At 39.7% G+C, this 19,628-nt stretch overlaps 1 protein-coding gene across 5 annotated transcripts in view; it reads left to right on the top strand.

Moving 5' to 3' along the window:
- NCKAP5 (NCK associated protein 5) overlaps window positions 1–19,628 on the top strand; it is a 1,221,671-nt gene that overhangs the window by 30,073 nt on the left and 1,171,970 nt on the right. For 4 of the 5 annotated variants that reach the window (XM_088828978.1, XM_088828976.1, XM_055398855.2 and 1 more), the window contains exon 1: window positions 19,383–19,579. The exons of the other annotated variant lie outside the window; for it this stretch is intronic. The gene's annotated coding sequence lies outside the window, so the exon portion shown is untranslated. Of the gene's footprint in view, window positions 1–19,382; window positions 19,580–19,628 lie in introns of those variants that run through there. 5 annotated transcript variants of the gene reach the window in all.

Here is a 19,628-nt window from a genome sequence, read left to right as displayed (position 1 = left end):
TAAATGAGATAGACTCATGTTTGTTTTTGGAAAATTCTCTGATTTGTTTCATAAAATAGTGGGTTAGCAAGTATCTAATGAGTGCCCCCTATGTATAAAGAACCAAACTGGGCTTTCTTGTATAGGAGCAGAGGAGTAGAAAACATTCTTTTTATTTTTAAGAATCGTACCATTTATTTGAAATGAGGCATGCGTCTGAGAATAATTATAGAGCAGCTTAGCAATACATTCTTTAATGTGCTTTGAATCAAAGACACTCATTACAATTGTTGGCAGAGTAAAGGAGAGAATAGAAAAGGAAAGATTACATTGAGTTTTGAGTCTTGAAGGAGCTGATAAAATGCTTTCCCAAGGCTTTGTCTAATATTAAAATTCATTTAACAGCCTTCAAACCAGAGCTGGACACAGGTGGCAGCCAGAAGACAGACCATGGGCTAATCCCTAATATTGGGAACATAGGATGCATTAGAACAAGAAAGGGCAAGTGAGGAAACTTCCCCTGGCAAAGCCTGATTGTGAACCAGGTACTTAAAACTTATTACTGTGATAATTCCATGTGATTATGTTCCCCCTATTACTGATCAGGAGACTGAAGTCCAGAGGGGCAAGGCAAAAAATTTATCACTTATTAGGGCAAGGTTTGGGCTTGTCTCTACATCTACCAGGATGAAAAAAATCTGTGTGAAAGGTGACAAATGATGCAAAGAAAATTGAATGCAGTTCATCAATTTATTCTCATACAATCAACTAAACTAATTGATAACAAAATTGGCTGCGATCACTAGCCACTCCGACTGTACTGGAAATCTAGATAGAAACTGGGCAGACAATGGATTGCAAGCCTGAGAGACAACGTGTCTGTGCTTCTCATTCCCTTAGTAGGTTTTATTAAGATCTCTGGCCAAAAGGAAACTGCAGAGCAACTCAAAAGCTATATAAAGCAAATGTGTAATGCTGTTGGCAGTGTTCTGAAGGGAGCTACCAAGAATGCATACTACAGGGAGGAATAAAGAACTGATTTCTGGCTGAAATTCATTTTGGATGAAAAACTTTAATGGACAAATTCCCCATCAGTATGTTGCTGCTTTCCATTTAATTGTCATCATTCACTATTTGATTTTTAAATCTTTCTGCACGTACATACATGACTCCATTGGGAGGCTGTGGAAATTATGTTTTCGAACTATGTGTTCTCCTTCCTTAGAGCATGAAAAACTGTCTGACTCAACACTGTATCCTTTTCTCTTGCCTTGTGATTATTACTTGCTTTATTTAATATTCAATATAGATCTTGGTCTGGTGTTCCACCTTACCTGCTTCCTGAGAAACCTGCATGCAGGTCAAGAAGCAACAGTTAGAACTGGACATGGAACAATAGACTAGCTCAAAATCAGGAAAAGAATATGTCAAAGCTGTATATTGTCATTCTGGTTATTTAACTTATATACAGAGTACATCATGCCAAATGCTGCAATGCATGAAGCACAAGCTGGAACCAAGACTGCCAGGAGAAATATCAACAATGTCAGATATGCAGATGATACCACCCCAATGGTAGAAAGTGAAGAGGACCTAAAGAGCCTCTTGATGGAGGTGAAAGTGGAGAGTGAAAAAGCTGGCTTAAAACTCAGCATTCAAAAGCGAAGATCATGGCATCCAGTCCCATCACTTCATGGCAAATAGATGGGGATATTGGGCTCCAAAATCACTGCAGATGTTGACTGCAGCCATGAAATTAAAAAGCTTTGCTCCTTGAAAGAAAAGCTGTGACAAAACTAGACAGTGTATTAAAAAGCAGAGACATTGCTTTGCTGGCATAGGTCCGTCTAGTCAAAGCTGTGGTTTTTCCAGTAGTCATGAATGGATGTAAGAGTTGGACCACAAAGAAAGCTGAACACCAAAGAACTGATTCTTTCAAGCTGTGGTACTGGAGAAGACTCTAGAGAATCTCTTGTACAGCAAGGAGATCAAAGCAGTCAATTCTAAAGGAAATCAATCCTGAATTTTCATTGGAAAATCCAACCCTGAAACTCCAATACTTTGGCCACCTGATACTGAGAAATTACTCATTGGAAAAGACCCTGTTGCTGGGAAAGGCTGAAGCTAGGAGGAGAAGGGGACAATAGAGGTTGAGATGGTTGCATGATATCACTGACTCAATGGACATGAGTTTGAGCAAACTATGGGAGATTGTGAAGGACAGGGAAGCCTGGCATGCTGCACTCCATGGGTTCACAAAGAGTCAGACATAACTTTAGCAACTGAACAGCAACCAGAGACGTTTCTCTATTAAAATTTCAGAACTTGATTTTCCCTCTTCTGTCTTTCCTCATTAGGAATCACATGGGTGAATCAGTCCTTCTACTTTAATATGTAAATATGGGAACTAAACTTTATGTGCTTATCAGGTGCCTTTCATGGCTTTTATAAGGTGGTGAGTCACTAAGCCATTCCTGAGTAGTCTTGCAGATCATGTCAGATCAAGAGATCATCCCACTCAGATTTTTTGTTTTGTTGATTCCTGGGGATGTCTCCAGTGATTGTTCTTGCCAATGGGCCATGAACTCTACGAGTGGGAGGGAAATGCTGTGTTATTGCAAAGGGTATATAAATTCATATCTAACCCAAGCAGCGATACATGTACAACTATTTTTCAAAAGCATATAGTAGTAGGGGAAAAGAGTGGGATGGGATAAATTGGGAGATTGGGATTGACATATATATACTATTGATACTATGTATAAAATAGATAATTAATGAGAACCTACTGTATAGCAAAGGGAACCTACCATATAGCAAAGAGAACTCTAGTTAATGCTCTGTGGTGACCCCACAAAAGAGGGGTTATATGTATACATATAACTGATTATTTTGCTGTACAGTAGAAACTAAGGCAACATTGTAAAGCTACTGTCTGTGTATATGTTAGCTGTTCAGTCATGTCCGACCTCTGCGACCCCATGGACTGTAGCCTGCCAAGCTCCTCTGTCCATGGAATTCTCCAGGCAAGAATACTAGAATGGGTTGCCATTTCCTATACGCCAATAAAAACTTTTTAAAAGTATGTAATATATATGTGTGTATACATAATACAGTATCATGAATTAATGGATTAAAATACCCTTTAAACATGTTGAAGTTTACTGAATTCATAATAGGTTTAAATTATAATCTATTTTTTAATCAGCACATGCAAAAAAATTAACATGTAGAATCATGAAAGTTTTGGAGGTTAAAAAAAGAAACTTCATAACAACAGAAAAAGAAAGTATAATCTTATGGTCTACCTCAATTCAAACCTGTTTAAAGCACTTACATCATTCACGACCTGGAGTGTGGGCATAACAAACTTGATCTACTTATTTTCCTTCACTTTGCAATCAAAGAAAGAAAAGCCTGAAAAGGTTAATTTTCTCCCAATATTTATATATTTACTTTCTTTCTTTTTCTATTCTCATTGTGTCAATTCAAAATGTTTTGTCATTGCCTCTGATACAAAGAGGAAGGATGCTCATGTTTTATTATTTAATATATTTAGCAGTTGGTTTTGGGTAGAACCTCTTTCCTATATTATGGAAATATGCTTCTATTCTTGATTTACCTTTTTTTAATAAGCAAAAGTCAGGAATAAATGTTGAATTTCACAAACATAATTTCAGCTTCCTATAAATGTGTATAAACTTGACTACTCGATCTAGTATTGTAATAGATTATATCATAGCAAACCATTCTTGTTTGTGATACTTTCTTCATTTTCAAACTACTGATCTTGATTACTCTTTTGTTTGAGACATTATAAATGAGTCTGGCTTGTAGTTTTCCATTTTTATTAGTTACTAGCTTCATCAAGATTGATATCAGGTTTATGCAAGTTCACAAAATGAATTTGGAAGATGTTCATCTTTTTCTGTGTTTCAGAAACTGTCTATATAGATAAGGCAGTGAAGCATATCCTTTATGTCCATGGTCTTTGGGAATATACACAGATGTCTGTATGATTCCGGGCTGTTCACTTGGAAGTTTCATAAAACTGGGCTAGTTATTCAACTTGTCTAAATATCATTTTTGTTACCTATAAAATGTAAACACAAGTACCTATCCTGAAAGGTTTCGTGCAATTAAATAGGCAAAGCCCTTATTACAGTTCCTGGCTCACTGTGAGCCTTAGATAAATGTGGCTTCTGTTGAGATAACGATGATGAAGATGATTATGATGATGATTACATTGTTATCACTGCATGGAAATTATCTTTCCCTTGAAATTAGTTGTGTTTAACAATGCAACAGTTTTCTAAAAAAGAATCAGAGACAATTTTCCTCAAGTTCTTCTTTAACTTGTCCAGTTTTCCTACTTTTATTCAGTTAATTTTAATAATTTTTTTTCAAGAGACATTTGTCTTTAGACTATGGAGCTCTTCAAAATTGTTAGGCCAAGTAAAATGTGTTTAATGAATGATCCCTCTCTTTCTTTCTCTCTCTCTCTCTATGTATATATATGTGTGTGTTTATATTTATACATATTTCTATATGTATTCAATGAAATTATGAGCCATGCCATGTAGGGCCACCCAAGATGGACAGGTCATGGCGGAGAGTTCTGACAAAATATGGTCCACTGGAGAAAGCAATAGCAAACCACATCAGTATTCTTGCTTTGAGAACTGCATGAATGGTATGAAAAGGCAAAAAGATACGGCACTAAAATAATTCCCCAGGTTGGTAGGTGCCCAATATGCTCCTGGAGAAGAGCAGAGAGATAGCTCTGGAGGAATGAAGAGGCTGAGCCAGAGTGGAAACAACACCCACTTGGGGATGTGTCTGGTGGTGAAAGTAAAGTCTGATGCTGTAAAGAACAATACTGCATAGGAACCTTGAATGTTAGGTTCCATAAATAAAGTTAAATTGGAAGTGGTGAAATAGGAGATAGCAAGAGTGAAAGTCAACATTTTAGGAATCAGTGAATTCAAATGGACTGGAATGGGCCAATTTAATTCAGATGACCATTGAATCTACTACTGTGGGCAAGAATCCCTTAGAAGAAATGGAGTAGCTCTCATAGTCAACAAAAGAGTCCAATATACAGTACTTGGGTGCAGTCTCAAAAAATGAAAGAATGATCTCTGTTTGTTTCAAAGGCAAACCATTCAATATCACAGTTCTGTTCAGTTCAGTTGCTCAGTTGTGTCCCACTCTTTGCGACCCCATGGAATGCGGCACACCAGCATTCCCAATCCATCAACAACTCACAGAGCTTGCTTAAAATTATGTTCACTGAGTCAGTGATGCCATCCAACCATCGATCCTCTGTTATCCCCTTCTCCTCCTGCCTTCAATGTTTCCCAGCATCAGAGCTGGGAGTCAGTTCTTTCTAATGAGTCAGTTCTTCACATCAGGTGGCCAAAGTGTTGGAGCTTCAGCTTCAACATCAGTCCTTCCAATGAATATTCAGGACTGACTTCCTTTATGGATAGATTTGTTTGATCTCCTTGTAGACCAAGGGACTCTCAGGAGTCTTCCCCAACACCATGGTTCAAAAGCATCAATTCAGCACTCAGCTTTTTTTATGTCCAACTCTTATATTCATACATGACTACTGGAAAAAACATAGCTTTGACCACACGGATTTTGCCAGAAAAGTAATAACTCTGCTTTTTAATATGCTATCTAGTTTTGTCATAGCTTTCTTCAAAGGAGCAAGTCTTTTAATTTCATGGCTGAGGTCGCCATCTGCAGTGATTTTGGAGCCCAAGAAAATAAAAGTCTGTCACTGTATCCATTGTTTCCCCATCTATTTGCCATATGTGATGGGACTGGATACCATGAACTTTGTTTTTTGAATGTTGAGTTTTAAGCCAGCTTTTTCATTCTCCTTTTTCACTGTCTTCAAGAGACTCTTCAATTCCTCTTCACTTTCTGCCATAAGGGTGGTATCATCTGCATATCTGAGGTTATTGATATTTCTTCTGGCAGTCTTGATTTCAGCTTGTACTTCATTCAGCCTGGCATTTTGCATGATGTGCTCTGCATATAAGTTAAATAAGCAGGGTGACAATACACAGCTTTGAAGTACTCCTTTCCAATTTGGAACCATTCCGTTGTTACATGTCCGGTCCTAACTGTTGCTTCTTGACTTGCATACAGATCTCTCAGGAGGCAGGTAAGGGGGTCTGGTATTCCCAACTCTTTTAGAATTTTCCACAGTTTATTGTGATCCACACAATCAAAGGCTTTAGTATAGTCAACGAAGCAGCGGTAGAAGTTTTTTCTGGAATTCTCTTGCTTTTTCTATGATCCAGTGGATGTTGGCAATTTGATCTCTGGTTTCTCTGCCTTTCTAAATCCAGCTTGAACATCTGGAAGTTCTTGGTTCACATACTGTTGAAGCCTAGCTTGGAGAATTTTGAGCATGACATTGCTAGCATGTGAGATGTGGACAATTGTGCAGTAGTTTGAACATTCTTTGGCATTGCCCTTCTTTGGGATTGGAATGAAAACTGACCTTTTCCAGTCCTGTGGCCCCTGCTGAGTTTTCCAAATTTGCCGGCATATTGAGTGTGGCACTTTCACAGAATCATCTTTTAGGATTTGAAATAGATCAGCTGGAATTCCATCGCCTCCACTAGCTTTGTTCATAGTGATGCTTCCTAAGGCCGACTTGACTTTGCACTCCAGAATATCTGTCTCTAGGTGAGGGATCTTACCATTGTGATTATCTGGGTCATTAAGATTTTTTTTGTACAGTTCTTCTGTGTATTCCTTTTACCTCTTCTTAATATCTTCTGCTTCTGTTTGGGCCATACCATTTCTGTCCTTAATTGTGCCCTTCTTTGCATGCAATGTTCCCTTGCTATCTCTGCCTTTTTTGAAGAGCTCTCTAGTCTTTCCCATTCTATTGTTTTCCTCTATTTCTTTGCACTGATCCCTGAGGAAGGCTTTCTTATCTCTCCTTGCTATTCTTTGGAACTCTGCATTCAGATGGGTATATCTTTCATTTTCTCCTTTGCCTTTTGCTTCTCTTCTTTTCTCAGCTATTTGTAAGGCTTCCTCAGACAAGCATTTTGCTTCTTTGCATTTATTTTTCCTGGGGATGGTTGTGATCACTGTCACCTGTACGATGTCATGAACCTCCATCCATAGTTCTTCAGGCAATCTGTCTATCAGATTTAATCCCTTGAATCTATTTGTCCCTTCCACTGTATAATCATAAGGGATTTGATTTAGGTCATACCTAAATGGGCTAGTGGTTTTTCCTACTTTCTTCAATGGAAGTATGAATTTTGCAATAGAGAGTGTTCATGCATGATCTGAGCCACAGTGAGCTCCCGGTCTTGTTTTGCTGGCTCTATAGAGATTCTCCATCTTCAACTACAGAAAGTATACTCAATCTGATTTTGGCTCGATATTGACCATCTGGTGATGTCTATGTGTAGAGTCATCTCTTGTGTTATTGGAAGAAGGTGTTTGCTATGACCAGTGTGTTTACTTGGCAAAACTCTGTTAGTCTTTGTTCTGCTTCATTTTGTACTCAAAGGACAAACGTGTCTGTTACTCCAGGTATCTCTTGACTACCTACTTTTGCATTCCATTTCCTTCTGATGAAAAGGACATGGTCTTTTTGGTGATAGTTCTAGGTCTTATAAGTCTTCATAGAACCATTCAACTTCAGCTTTTTTGGCATTAGTGGTTGGGGCATAGACTTGGATTACTATAATATTGAATGGTTTGCCTTGGAAATGAACAGAGATCATTCTTTTGTTTTTGAGATTGCACCCAAGAACTGCATTTCAAACTCTCTTGTTGACTATGAAGTCTACTCCATTTCTTCTAAAGGGTTCTTGCCCACAGCAGTAGATATAGTGGTCTTCTGAATTAAATTCACCCATTTCTGTGCATGTTAGTTCACTGATTCCTGAAATGTCAATGTTCACTCTTGTCATCTCCTGTTTGACAACTTCGAATTTACCTTGATTCATGGACTTAACATTCCAGGTTCTTATGCAATATTGTTCCTTACAGCAATAGACTTTACTTCCATCAGCAGTCACATTCATAACTGGCAGTTGTTTTTGCTTTGTCTCAGCTTCTTTATTCTTTCTGGAGCTATTTCTCCACTCTTCTCCAGTAGCATATCAGGGGCACCTACCGATGTGGGGAATTCATCTTTCAGTGTCCTATCCTTTTGCCTTTTCATACTGTTCATGTGGTTATCAAGGCAAGAATTCTGAAATGGTTTGCCATTTCCTTCTCCAGTGGACCATGTTTTGTCAGAACTTTCCACCATGACCTGTCTGTCTTGTATGGCCCTACATGACTTAACTTATAGTTTCATTGAGTTAGACAAGGCTGTGATCCATGTGATCAGTTTGTTTGTTTTCCCATGACTAACCCTTTCTCCTGCATCCTGGTGTGCACAAGATTTTTTTTTTTGTGCCCTCCAGGAGTCTGTTTAAGTTCTGTAATCAAATCCCACTCATCTTCAATGTCAAATTCCCTGGAGGTTCTCAGTCCTTTTGCAGATACCCAGGTTGGGAAATCTGTTGTAGGCATTAAACTTTCCCAATAGTATGAGAATTTCTTTGGTATAATTGTTCTTTAGTTTGTGAATCATCTGCTCAGTGGCTCTATGGTGGGGCTATGGGCGACCTCCTCCAAGAGGACTTATGCCACATGCTGGGCCTCCCATGTCTGCTGCAGCAAGAGCCCCCGTCCCTGTGGCAGGCCACTGCTGACCTGTGCCTCCACTGGAAACACTCAAGCACTCAAAGGCAGGTCAGGTTCAGTTCTGGTGGGGTACCTGGGTCCTGGTGTCCACAAGTTGTGTTTGAGCCCTCCAAGCATCTCTGGAGGGTAAGAGGTTTGATTCTAAATGCGATTTCCCACCCCCTACTGTCTTGTTGGGTCTTCTCCTTTGCCCTTGGATGTAGGGTATCTTTTTTGGTGGGATCCAACCTTCTCCTGTCAATGGTTGTTCAGTGACTGGTTAGTTGCAATTTTGGAGTTCTCTCAGGAGATGAATACTTGTCCTTCTACTCCTCCATCTTGAAGAGGCCAATACCACAGTAATCCTAGGCTATGCCTCTACCACTAATGCTAAAGAAGCTGAAGTTGAATGATTCTGTGAAGACCTATAAGACCTAGAACTAACACCAAAAAATACATGTTTTTTTCATCATATGGGAATGGAATGGAAAAGTAGGAAGTCAAGAGATACCTGGAGTAACAGACAAGTTTTGTCTTTGAGTAAAAAATGAAGCAGAGCAAAGGCTAACAGAGTTTTGCCAAGAGGGTACACTGGTCATAGCAAATCCCGTCTTTCAACAATACAAGGGATGACTGTACACATAGACATCACCAGATGGTCAACAACAAAATCAGATTATATTCTTTGCAGCTGAAGATGGGGAATCTCTATACACTCAGCAAAACAAGACTGGGAGCTCACTGTGGCTGAGATCATGAAAACCATTTTGCAAAATTCAGACTCACATTGAAGAAAGTAGGGAAAAACCACTAGACCATTTAGGTATGACCTAAATCAAACCCCTTCGGAGAAGGCAATGGCAACCCAATCCAGTACTCTTGCCTGGAAAATCCCATGGATGGAGGAGCCTGGAAGGCTTCAGTCCATGGGGTCGTTAAGAGTCGGATACAACTGAGTGACTTCACTTTCACTTTTCACTTGCATGCATTGGAGAAGGAAATGGCAACCCACTGCAGTGTTCCTGCCTGGAGAATCTCAGGGACGGGGGAGCCTGGTGGGCTTTTGTTTATGGGGTCGCACAGAGTCAGACACGAATGAAGTGACTTAGCAGCAGCGGCAGCAAATCAAACCCCTTATGATTATACAGTGGAAGGGACAAACAAATTTAAGGGATTAGATCTGATAGACAGATTGCCTGAAGAACTATGGATGGAGGTTCATGACATCATACAGGTGACAGTGATCACAACCATCCCCAGGAAAAATAAATGCAAAGAAGCAAAATGCTTGTCTGAGGAAGCCTTACAAATAGCTGAGAAAAGAAGAGAAGCAAAAGGCAAAGGAGAAAATGAAAGATATACCCATCTGAATGCAGAGTTCCAAAGAATAGCAAGGAGAGATAAGAAAGCCTTCCTCAGGGATCAGTGCAAAGAAATAGAGGAAAACAATAGAATGGGAAAGACTAGAGAGCTCTTCAAAAAAGGCAGAGATAGCAAGGGAACATTGCATGCAAAGAAGGGCACAATTAAGGACAGAAATGGTATGGCCCAAACAGAAGCAGAAGATATTAAGAAGAGGTAAAAGGAATACACAGAAGAACTGTACAAAAAAAATCTTAATGACCCAGATAATCACAATGGTAAGATCCCTCACCTAGAGACAGATATTCTGGAGTGCAAAGTCAAGTCGGCCTTAGGAAGCATCACTATGAACAAAGCTAGTGGAGGCGATGGAATTCCAGCTGATCTATTTCAAATCCTAAAAGATGATTCTGTGAAAGTGCCACACTCAATATGCCGGCAAATTTGGAAAACTCAGCAGGGGCCACAGGACTGGAAAAGGTCAGTTTTCATTCCAATCCCAAAGAAGGGCAATGCCAAAGAATGTTCAAACTACTGCACAATTGTCCACATCTCACATGCTAGCAATGTCATGCTCAAAATTCTCCAAGCTAGGCTTCAACAGTATGTGAACCAAGAACTTCCAGATGTTCAAGCTGGATTTAGAAAGGCAGAGAAACCAGAGATCAAATTGCCAACATCCACTGGATCATAGAAAAAGCAAGAGAATTCCAGAAAAAACTTCTACCGCTGCTTCGTTGACTATACTAAAGCCTTTGATTGTGTGGATCACAATAAACTGTGGAAAATTCTAAAAGAGTTGGGAATACCAGACCCCCTTACCTGCCTCCTGAGAGATCTGTATGCAAGTCAAGAAGCAACAGTTAGGACCGGACATGTAACAACGGAATGGTTCCAAATTGGAAAGGAGTACTTCAAAGCTGTGTATTGTCACCCTGCTTATTTAACTTATATGCAGAGCACATCATGCAAAATGCCAGGCTGAATGAAGTACAAGCTGAAATCAAGACTGCCAGAAGAAATATCAATAACCTCAGATATGCAGATGACACCACCCTTATGGCAGAAAGCAATGAAAAACTAAAGAGCCTCTTGATGAAAATGAAAGAGGAGAGTTAAAAAGTTGGCTTTAAAACTCAACATTCAAAAACTAAGATCACGGCATCCAGTCCCATCACTTCATGGCAAATTGAAGGGGAAACAATGGATATAGTGACAGAATTTATTTTTGGGGCCCCTAAATCACAGTGGATGGTGACTGCAGCCATGAAATTAAAAGACGCATGCTCCTTGGGAGAAAAGCTATGACAAACTTAGCATTTTAAAAAGCAGAGATATTATTTTACTGGCAAAATCTGTGTAGTCAAAGCTATCATTCTTCTAGTAGTCATGTATGGATGTGAGAGTTGGACCATAAAGGAAGCTCAGTGCTGAAGAATTGGTGCTTTTGAACTGTGATGTGGAGGAGATTCTTGAGCGTCCCTTGGACTGCAGTGGGATCAACCAGTCAGTCCTAAAGATCAACCCTGATTATTCACTGGAAGGACTAATGCTGAAGCTCCAGTACTTTGGCCACCTGATGCAAAGAGCTGACTCAGAAATGACCCTGATGCTGGGAAGGATTGAAGGCAGGAAGCGAAGGTGACAGCAGGGGATGAGATGGTTGGATGGCATCACTGACTCAGTAGGTATGAGTTTGAGCAAGCTCTGGAAGCTGGTGAAGGACAGGGAAGGCTGGCATGCTGCGTTCCATGTAGTTGCAAAGAGTCAGACATGACTGAGAGACTGAACAAGAACAACATGTATTTGTATTCCTGTATATTTGAATATATACATATATACAGACAGAGGGAGAGAGAGGGGAAGATCTATTATCTCTATGTATTCTCATATTCACTTTATAATTTTTATTTGTGAATCTTTGTAAATTTTCTTTTTTCATCATAGTATTATCATGGGTTTATTTTTGTCCTTGTGAAAATTAGACATTAAGTTTATTTTCAAACTGTTTATATTTTGTTTTTAAAATCCTTTCTACTTCAATTCATATGAATCTTTCTATGCTTTTCTAAGTTTATATTTCAATATTTTTGAAGATTAAGATTTGGTAATTTATTACTCTTTTTTTTTTGAATGTTGAAATCATTAAAAGATATTGGTTTACCTATGAATACAATTTTCACTGCATCTCACAAGTTTTTCTACATAGTATTTTTACCACTTTTGTTTTTAATTATTCCATAAGTTTAATTTTCATGTTGTCTTTGATCTGAGCTTTTTAGCTGAACCAATACATATAAGTAAATAATAATATAAATAATAAACAATAATATAATGATGAAGGTGAAAGAGGAGAGTGAAAAGGTTGGCTTGAAGCTCAACATTCAGAAAACAAAGATCATGGCATCTGGTCCCATTGCTTCATGGGAAATAGATGGAAAAACAGTGGAAACAGTGTCAGACTTTATTTTTTGGGGCTCCAAAATCACTGCAGATGCTGATTGCAGCCATGAAATTAAAAGACGTTTGCTCCTTGGAAGGAAAGTTATGACCAACCTAGATAGTATATTAAAAAGCAGAGACATTACTTTGCCAACCAAGGTCCGTCTAGTCAAGGCAATGGTTTTTCCCGTGGTCATGTATGGCTGTGAGAGTTGGACTGTGAGGAAGGCTGATCGCCGAAGAATCGATGCTTTTGAACTGTGGTGTTGGAGAAGACTCTTGAGAGTCCCTTATACTGCAAGGAGATCCAACCAGTCCATTCTAAAGGAGATCCATCCTGGATGTTCATTGGAGGGACTGATGCTGAAGCTGAAACTGCAATACTTTGGCCACCTCATGCGTCGAGTTGACTCACTGGAAAAGACTCTGATGCTGGGGAAGGTTGGGGGCGGGAGGAGAAGGGGACGACGGAGAATGAGATGGCTGGATGGCATCACCAACTCTGTGGACATGAGTTTGAGTGTACTCCGGGAGTTGGTGATGGACAGGGAGGCCTGGCCTGCTGTAATTCATGGGGTCGCGGAGAGTCGGACATGACTGAGCGACTGAACTGAACTGAACTGAAATATAAATAATAAATAAACAATAAATAAATATAACTTTTCAAGTTTTTGTTTGCTACTATTTATTAGCTTATTTTGAAGTTTTTTCTTATAGATATCATAGAACAATGCCTATCTTTTGCTTTAGGAATTGTGATTTTTATTCTATAAATGTTCAAATTTGGTAAATATTTCATAAGTAATGGAAAAGGAAGCATATTATTTTGTAGATCATAGAGTTTGAAGACTGCATAAAAATGTGTATGTGTACATATATTATGCATGCATGTTAAGTCACTTCAGTCATCTCCAACTCTTTGCCACCCCTTGGACTTTAGCCTGCCAGCCTCCTCTGTCCATGGGATCCTCCAGGCAAGAATACTGGAGTGAGTTGCCATTCCCTTCTCCAGGAGATCTTCCGTACCCAGGGATTGAACCCGTGTCTCTATGTCTCCTGAATTGGCAGTCATGTTCTTTATCACTAGCGCCACCTGGGGAGCCAGGACATATTTGCATATACACAAACTAAACAACACATGGAGTCAGTCATTAATGGTTTAGATCTTGTTACCTTTTTTGAGGTCACTTTTTTCTTTAAGAACAACAGAAAAACTGGTAAAACTTACTCATTTTATCTTATGACTTTATGAATTTTCTTGTATTTACAGTATTTTTCTTTATATAATTTAATGCTATGTTATCTGTAATATTAATATCAATAACAATTATATCTTGCTAATACTACTATTACTGATACAGATACTAGAAACAACTATTAGTTTTTGAGCATGTACTGTGTGGCAGGTATTGAGTTTGGTGTTTTAGATTAATTTTCTTATTTAATACTTATGACACATTTATAATAAGGTGGCTATATCTATCACTTCCAGTGGGGATCCTTGTGGATTTTATTCATCATTAACAGACATGCAAATAAAAAACAAATATTTTTACATAAATGCTTTTTGCCTTACCACTGCTTCTTTAATGTTAATATTGTGATTCTTGCTTTCTTTTTGTCTGCATTTGCCATGTATACCTGTCTCTCTTAAACAAGTAAACTTCTTGTCACTGGGCTTCCCTTGTGGCTCAGTGGTAAAGAATCCACCTGCAATTCAGGAGACACGGAGATGCAGGTTCGATCCTTTCATGGGAAGATCCCCTGGAGGAGGGCTTGGCATTCTTACCAGGAAAATCCCGTGGACAGAGGAGCCTGGCAGGCTATAGTCCATGGGATCTCAACGAGTCAGACACGACTGAAGCGACAGCACACAGTCACTTAGCATGGTGTTGGTATATAGGGTTTATCCTGCAAAAATATCTGTTAGGGTGAACAGACATTTTGGAGTTATTTTGTTTAATTTGTATCTCTTCTAGGAAGCATATAATTGGATTTTGTTTATGATGCAGTGTGAGATGCTTATTAGGGGCTTATTAGGGGAGTTTACGGAGAAGGCAATGGCAAGCCACTCCAGTACTCTTGCCTAGAAAATCCCATGGATGGAGGAGCCTGGTAGGCTGCAGTCCCTGGGGTCGCTACGAGTCAGACACGACTGAGCGACTTCACTTTCACTTTTCACTTTCACACATTGGAGAAGGAAATGGCAACCCACTCCAGTGTTCTTGCCTGGAGAATCCCAGGGATGGGGGAGCCTGGTGGGCTTCCATCTATGGGGTCACACAGAGTCGGACACGACTGAAGTGACTTAGCAGCAGCAGCAGCAGCAGGGGAGTTTAACCCACTTATAGTTATTGTGTTAATGATATGTTTGTTTTATTTCTAACATTTAGTGTTTTGTATTTTTTTTTTACCATTTCCTTTTTTTTTCTTTTACCTTTGCCATATGGCTGTGAGCTCTTGATTAAATATACATACAAGTTGGTGTGGAAAGTGTACATCTTGTTTTCATTTCACTTTTGATTGACATCTGGCTTGTCGTACAGCTGAATGCATTCACACTCTTGGCATGATAGTTAAGAGTTTCCATTGCAGCTGCTGCTTCCCTAGGCTTTACATTCATGTGCCAGGCTAGAGTGAATTATGTTTATGGTCCTGAATTTCTCATTTTGTTTATGATCTCATCTGAAATAATTTATTCATTTGAAAATGAAACATATTTGTTATATTGTGTAGTCTTTGTTAGTTTTATCCTCATCATATAACAAATGTTAAAGGATATGTATTGATTATCTCTTATGTACACTCTGGCAAACTATGTGAACTCAGAAAAGAAAGAAGAGGAATGCAGAGTGGTTCTGTTCCTGTTTTTAAGTTGCTTAAAGTAACTTGGACCAAGTTATTTTAAGCATGGCTCCTGCCATGGACCAAGCAATTGGCAGGAGACTAGATGTATATCTATAAAAAAGTTAAATAACTCAAAAGTTAAAATAGAAATGATGTCACTGGCACTGTGTAGAAATAAATATCAAATGAGAAACATACGCAAAATGTGCCATGAATTCAGAGGTCAGAATTACTGCCTAGGGTTGAAATGTTCAGAGAAATCTTTAAGGAAGAAGGAAACCATCCCAAGATGAATGAATAGTGTGAGCACAGGTACGGAGATGGGCATGTACAGGGTGTGTTCATGAGAGACAAGGAATGATCATGGATCCATCAGAGGTTTCATGCAATTGGAGATGTTTGTTAGGGCAAATGATTCATTCTACATATCCTAAGCACATAGTTAACCCAGAGAGAGTACAGAGGGCACTTAAGCCAGGGTGTAGGGGCAGAGGTGTGTCTGGGAAGGCTTCCATGTAAAAGCCCTAAAGGACAAGTAGGTGTTCAATAGGAAAAAGTTTCAGGGAGGGGTGGAGAAGTTGGGAAAAGAATAGGGGAAGCTAAAGCAGAAAGTGAAGAGGAACTAAAAAGACTCTTGATGAAAGTGAAAGAGTGAAAAAGCTGGCTTAAAGCTCAAGGGGTAAAACTTGTAAAAAGCAGCAAAATAGAAATTTTAGAGTTGAAAAGTACAATAACTAAAAAAAAAAAAATCACTATTGGGTTTAACAGCAGGTTTAAGTAGACAGAAGATAAATCAGAAAATTTGAAGATAGGTCAGATGCAGAGTACATAATGAGAAAGGCTGGGCTGGAGGAAGCACACGCTGGAATCAAGATTTCTAGGAGAAATATCAATAACCTCAGATATGCAGATGATACCACCCTTATGGCAGAAAGTGAAGAAGAACTAAAGAGCCTCTTGATGAAAGTGAAAGAGGAGAGTGAAAAAGTTGGCTTAAAGCTCAACATTCAGAAAACTAAGATCATGGCATCCGTTCCCAACACTTCATGGCAAATACATGGGGAGACAGTGGAAATAGTGGCTGACTTTATTTTGGGGGGCTCCAAAATCACTGCAGATGGTGATTGCAGCCATGAAATTAAAAGATGCTTGGTCTTTGGAAGGAAAGTTATGACCAACCTAGACAGCATATTAAAAATCAGAGACATTACTTTGCCAACAAAGGTCTGTCTAGTCAAGGCTATGGTTTTTGCAGTAGTCATGTATGGATGTGAGAGTTGGACTGTGAAGAAAGCTGAGCGCTGAAGAATTGATGCTTTTGAACTGTGGTGTTGGAGAAGACTCTTGAGAGTCCCTTGGACTGCAAAGAGATCCAACCAGTCCTTCGTAAAGGAGATCAGTCCTGGGTGTTCATTGGAAGGACTGATGCTAAAGCTGAAACTCCAATACTTTGGCCACCTCATGTGATGAGTTGACTCACTGGAAAAGACTCTGATGCTGGGAGGGATTGGGGGCAGGAGGAGAAAGGGACGACAGAGGATGAGATGGCTGAACAGCATTACCAACTCGATACCTATGAGTTTGGGTGGACTCCAAGATTTGGTGAGGGACAGGGAGGCCTGGCGTGCTGCGATTCATGGGGTCGCAAAGAGTTGGACACGACTGAGCAACTGAACTGAACTGAAAGATATGAAAGCTTATAGGTAAGAGAGAACTTGGTGCTTTCAAGAGCTGTAGCTATTTTCCTGTGGTTGGTCTATGAAATGTGAATGGGGAAACTGGTCAAAGAGTTTGGAGGGAGTAAAACTAACCCAGTTTATAAAGGATTTTGGGTACCATGCTGGCTTTTGGACTTTATTACAAGACCGGGGGAGCCTCAAAATGACTAGGATAGTGGAGTTGGACTGTAGACAGCAAGGTTAAAGGTGGAGAGATTGATTGGGAGGTTATTGGATTAATTCAGGTGAAAGATACTGAGGGACAGAACACAGGGGTTGTGTGGGTAGCAATGGGGATATAATTGACGACAATTAAATATTAGGAGCTACAGTTTCTAGGTCATGGAGGAGTTGTGGGGTAGGTTGAGATAATTTCATATAAATGTGTGTGTGTGTATATATATATATATATATATATATGAATTTCTCATTCTTTATGGCATTTTCCTACTGAGTTTAGAATTGTAGGGTTTTAAATGGATTGCCTTAAGACTGTCATGGGTGTAGCAATGGTAAAATGGTAAAATTACTAGGTCAATAAAGTGTGTACAAATGTATAGACTTGTTGATTAAACAAACTTTTATTTAGCTTCCAATCCCATAAATGGCCAAACAATTAACAATGATAAAGTTTGTTTCAGTAACAAAGCCTTCCAAAGAAAGGGAGATTTGGATGCCTTTCAACAAAATAAATTCCTTTCTTCTCAGATGACATGTAAACTGATGTCATTTCTCATTCCATAAAAAAAAAAAAAGAGAGAGAGAAAGATGAAACTTGCTATGGTTTGCAGTATTCCAGTGATGACATTCTTCCTTAAAGTAATCTAAAAAAAGACATTGTGAGCAAATTTGTATTTCCCCTGCCAGAAGTGCATGCCTGGCTATAATGCAAGTCTTTCTTATTTAGCCATTTAGATAATGGTTTCTACATGAACTTTCATAACATTTATTTACTTCCATAAGTTAATGGACCAAGCTCTGTTAGAAGCCAGGAATCCAGTTCCTCAGCAGTTGGATTTCTCACTACTTTATCTCAGCATTATAAAGAGTGTTCTGAAGGTGGTCTTTCCTGTCAATAATTCAGAGGCAATGTGAAATGTATGAATATCTCAATTTTGCACTTTTACAGTTTTGCCTGCTTCTGAAATATTTTAGCTTCAATCTATGAAGGACTGATGCTAAAGCTGAAACTCCAATACTTTGGGCACCTCATGAGACGAGTTGACTCACTGGAAAAGACTCTGATGCTGGGAAGGATTGGGGCAGGAGGAGAAGGGGACGACAGAGAATGAGATGGCTGGATGGCATCACCTACTCGATGGACATGAGTGAACTCTGGGAGTTGGTGATGGACAGGGAGGCCTGGCGTGCTGTGATTCGTGGGGTCGCAAAGAGTCAGACACGACTGAGCGACTGAACTGAACTGAACTGAACTGATGAAGACTATGGAGAAGGCAATGGCAACCCACTCCAGTACGCTTGCCTGGAAAATCCCATGGACGGAGGAGCCTGGAAGGCTGCAGTCCATGATGTTGCTAAGAGTCAGACACGGCTGAGCGACTTCGCTTTCATTTTTCACTTTCATGCATTGGAGAAGGAAATGGCAACCCACTCCAGTGTTCTTGCCTGGAGGATCCCAGGGACAGGGGAGCCTGGTGGGCTGCCGTCTATGGGGTCTCACAGAGTCGGACACGACTGAAGCGACTTAGCAGCAGCAGCAGCAGCATGAAGACTACGCTCTAGTTATAAATATTTCAACTCCCCACCCCCACTCTTTAGGGTGTATCAAGCACATTTTCTTTCCCCTCCCCTCTGATTGACTGATTCATACATTTTCTGAGTTGTTGCTACAAGAAAAATTAATACAGGCAGAGGCTGCCTGGTTCTAAGACAAGTCTTTCTATATATTCATCTTGATAAAATGGTAAAATATTACTTGGGCTGATCTGCTAATGAGAGTTTAACCAGGATAGATATGTTGATCTCTGAATGGAGAAAAGCGTCTTGCTGTAATAGTTTTTCCATTTACATGGTAGAGGCGAAGGATGATGATTCTCCCTGAAAGAATCTGAATTCAAGATAACTTTGCTAAGCAGATGTCTGACTTGTTGAAGTCCCACTACCTCCTTTGGTCCCTACATGCTGAGGCGTGGGGTTCCCTCAGGTTGAGCTGGTTAAACTGGACAAACCACAGTCTCCCAGAGCAGTCTTTCAGTCCATGGCCTCGGGGCTGGCTCCTGCCCTGGCAGGAAGCTGTGCCCACGTGCTTGCCTTCATCCTCTCCCACTCTGTTAGCTCCAAGCGCAGCCAGGCAGGAGCAGGGGATGGCCACGCACAGGGCAGTCAGTGTCTGACTTTAGCCTGCTCTAGAAACATTATTCCAGAGTGTTCCCAGATCTTGGCTGGCATCCTGCAATGGACTAGGATTAGAGATCAAATTTCAGGAATCTCACTCTTGGTGGCCAGAAAACAGAACCAGATGCAGCTGTGGAAGAAGATGGTGGAGAAAGGTAAAAATAATTGATCTTTTAAAATAAAATTAGAGTTTATTTTTAAATG

Source organism: Moschus berezovskii, chromosome 2, assembly GCF_049115385.1.
Source record: "Moschus berezovskii isolate FMDL1 chromosome 2, NW_MosBer_1.0, whole genome shotgun sequence".
In the NCBI taxonomy this organism is placed as follows: Eukaryota; Metazoa; Chordata; class Mammalia; order Artiodactyla; family Moschidae; genus Moschus; species Moschus berezovskii.
The sequence above is the reverse complement of the archived record's forward strand: the minus strand, read 5'-3'. Positions and strand labels throughout refer to the sequence as shown.